General features: G+C 43.5%; 1 pseudogene; it reads right to left on the reverse strand.

Annotated features, from left to right (window-relative positions):
* Positions 1–604: 604 nt before the first annotated feature.
* On the reverse strand, positions 605–3870 carry LOC132636302 (uncharacterized; annotated as a pseudogene).
* Positions 3871–4089: the final 219 nt, after the last annotated feature.

The following is a 4089-nucleotide window of genomic DNA, read 5'->3' on the forward strand; positions in this document are numbered from 1 at the left end:
AACAGTCTGATTAGAATCACATTATTTCGAAAAAATAGACATAGTAAACTATATGTATGGTGATAAATAATTTTGCTGAACTCGGAACTGTGACACATTGTGAAACAAAGCGAATGCCCTTTTTCCGAAGTTTTCTTCTGCCCGACGACTCTGTTGAACAATATTCTCCCGAGTCTGTCGATGTTGTCTTACGGTGATCCCTTTTAAAAAAAAATTGTCCCAGTTTCTGGCGCAAGGGATGTTGATCTTTTCAAAATGGCGAGACCGAGCCTACATAGGCTGCCTACGTATCCCACTAGAGGAATCAGGTCGAGCGTAGTTCAAATTACAAGCGGAAATGCAATTGGGGAGAATAAATGATGTGACCGAGGCCTATGCGGGCCGCCTACGTATCCCCCATGGGAATCAGGTCAGGCGTAGTTCATAATTACAAGCGGAAATAAAATTGGAATTTTGAAGTGATGTGACCGAGGCCTATGCGGGCCGCCTACGTATCCCCTATGGGAATCAGGTCAGGCGTAGTTCATAATTACAAGAAAAAATAAAATTTGAGAGAAATTCTATCTTAAAGACCTAACCCGATATAGGTTTGTCATGCGTCCCGCTACGGGAGAGTAGTGCTATTACATGGAAAAGTGTTGAAGAATATTTCATGCAAATAAAAGAAGGTTTCTAAATATAATATCTCTTGACGGCATCTGCGTTGATAGCTTTCGGCCAAATTTCGCCATCCATTTCTGCTAGGATTAATGCTCCTCCAGTCAATACCCGATGAACCATATAAGGTCCCTGCCAGTTAGGTGCAAATTTTCCTTTGGCTTCATCTTGACATGGGAATATGCGTTTCAGTACCAATTGCCCTGTTTTGAATTGCCTCGGTCTTACCTTCTTGTTGAAAGCTTTGGCCATTCTGTTTTGATAAAGCTGTCCATGACAAACGGCATTCAATCTCTTTCCGTCAATGAGCATCAATTGTTCGTATCAATTCTGCATCCACTTAGCGTCACTTAACTCAGCTTCTTGGATGATTCTCAAAGATGGTATTTCTACCTCAGCAGGTAACACCGCCTCTGTCCCATAGACCAAAAGATAAGGCGTTGCCCCCGTTGAAGTTCTCATAGTAGTGCGATAACCGAGGAGAGCTAACGGCAGTTTTTCGTGCCAATGCCTGTAATTATCGATCATCTTCGTCAATATTCTTTTGATGTTTTTGTTGGCTGCTTCAACTGCTCCATTCATCTGAGGATGATAAGGAGTGGAATTGCGATGAGTGATCTTGAATGTCTCGCAAATCTCCCGCATCAGATCACTATTGAGATTAGCTCCATTATCTGTTATAATTGACTCTGGGACTCCGAATCGGCAAATAACGTTGCTCCGAACGAAATCTGCTACCACTTTCTTTGTTACCGACTTGTGCGAAGATGCTTCCACCCACTTTGTGAAATAATCAATTGCTACTAAAATGAACCTGTGTCCATTCGACGCGGCTGGCTCGATAGGACCAATGACATCCATACCCCAAGCTGCGAAAGGCCACGGAGAACTTGTCACATTTAAGTCATTCGGCGGAACCCGAATCAAGTCACCATGAATCTGACATCGATGACATTTCTGCACGAAACGGATACAATCTGATTCCATAGTCATCCAGAAATAGCCTGCGCGAAGGATTTTCTTGGCCAGATTAAAGCCATTCATATGAGGCCCACATGTACCGCCATGCACTTCTTCAATCAACCGAGCCGCTTCTTTAGCATCAACACATCTTAATAATCCTAAATCCGGAGTCCTCCTATACAGGATTTCTCCACTTAGGAAGAAATGGTTTGCTAATCTCCGAAGCGTTTTCTTCTGAACACTGGTTATGCCTTCCGGATAGTCTCCTGTCTTAAGATATTTGTTAATGTCATAGTACCAAGGTTCTCCATCAGGCTCTTCGTCCACATAGAAGCAATATGCCTGTTGATCGTGCACATTTATCTTGATAGGATCTATGCGATTCTTGTCCGGGTGCTGAATCATAGAGGACAGAGTGGCCAAAGCATCAGCGAACTCGTTCTGTGTCCTTGGAACGTGTTTGAATTCCACCCTGATGAATCTCTTACATAGATCTTTCACGCAATGCAAGTATGGCAGTATTTTCCCGTTCTTAGTGGTCCATTCGCCTCGCACTTGATGAACCAGTAAGTCTGAATCTCCTATAACCAAAAGTTCCTGTATATGCATATCAGCGGCCATTCTGAGGCCAAGAATACAAGCCTCATATTCTGCCATATTATTGGTACACGGGAACTTGATTTTGGCTGAAATGGGATAGTGCTGGCCTGACTCTGAAATCAAAACTGCTCCAATGCCGACCCCTTTAGCATTTGCCGCCCCATCGAAAAACAGTCTCCACCCTGGGTACTCTTCTGCGATATCTTCCCCGATGAACAACACTTCTTCATCCGGGAAATAGGTTTTAAGGGGTATGTATTCCTCGCCCACAGGATTTTCTGCAAGATGATCAGCTATCGCCTGCCCTTTGACAGCCTTTTGAGTAACATACACAATATCAAACTCGCTCAACAACATTTGCCACTTAGCTAGGTTTCCCGTAGGCATAGGCTTCTGGAAGATGTACTTGAGTGGGTCCATCCTTGAGATGAGGTAAGTAGTATATGCAGACAAATAATGTCTCAACTTCTGTGCAACCCAAGTCAAAGCACAACAGGTGCGTTCCAATAACGTATACCGTGCCTCGTAAGGTGTGAACTTTTTGCTCAAGTAATATATTGCTCGCTCTTTCCTTCCTGTTTCGTCATGTTGACCTAATACACATCCAAACGCGTTCTCCGATACGGACAAATACAATAGCAAAGGTCTTCCAGCTTCTGGAGGCACCAAAACAGGCGGGCTAGACAAATATTCTTTGATTTTGTCAAAGGCTCTTTGGCAATCTTCAGTCCATTTGGTAGGAGCGTCCTTCCTCAATAACTTAATTATTGGTTCGCATATCACCGTTGATTGCGCTATAATTCGATTGATGTAGTTGAGACGCCCGAGGAAACTCATCACATCTTTCCGACTCTTTGGGGCAGGCAACTCCTGAATGGCCTTTATCTTCGAGGGGTCTAACTCTATGCCCCTTCTGCTCACAATAAAACCCAACAACTTCCCTGCAGGAACACCGAATGCACATTTTGCGGGGTTCAACTTCAGATTGTATCGCCTCAACCTGTCGAAGAACTTTCTCAAATCCGTCAGATGGTCTGAGCTCTTTCGCGACTTGATGATGATATCATCCACATAGACTTCAATCTCTTTATGGATCATATCATGGAAGATGGTGGTCATGGCTCTCATGTACGTGGCCCCTGCGTTTTTGAGCCCGAAAGGCATCACCCGATAATAATACACCCCCCAAGGTGTGATGAATGTTGTTTTCTCTGCATCTTCCTCGTCCATCAGGATTTGGTGATATCCCGCGTAGCAGTCAACGAAAGACTGCAACTCATGCTTTGCACAGTTATCAATGAGCATATGGATATTTGGAAGGGGAAAGTCATCTTTCGGACTGGCTCTGTTGAGATCCCGATAATCTACGCATACCCTAACCTTGCCATCCTTCTTTGGCACGGGAACGATATTGGCTAGCCAAGTGGGGTACATCGTAGTTCGAATGACCTTGGCATCAAACTGCTTGGAGATCTCTTCCTTGATTTTTAAGCTCAAGTCTGATTTAATGTTTCTTTTCTTTTGCTTTATCGGAGGACAGGATGGATCAAGAGACAACTTATGCGAAACAATGTCAGTGCTCAATCCGGGCATATCATCGTAAGACCAAGCGAACACATCTATATATTCCTTCAGGAGTTTGATCAATTCTTCTCTCTGCGACGGGGTCAAATGGACACTGATTCTCACTTCCATAATGATTTTTGAATTACTCAAATTTATAATTTCCGTTTCATCCAAATTTGGTTTCGGCTTATTTTCAAAATACTCAAAATCCTTAGTTAATCCCTCGGGTTGCATATCCCCTTCATATTCTTCAGAATCTTGCTCGGCATTTCCTACGGGCTTGCTTGTTTCATTATGTGTCAC

The sequence above is a fragment of the Lycium barbarum genome, chromosome 4, assembly GCF_019175385.1.
Source record: "Lycium barbarum isolate Lr01 chromosome 4, ASM1917538v2, whole genome shotgun sequence".
Taxonomy (NCBI): domain Eukaryota; kingdom Viridiplantae; phylum Streptophyta; class Magnoliopsida; order Solanales; family Solanaceae; genus Lycium; species Lycium barbarum.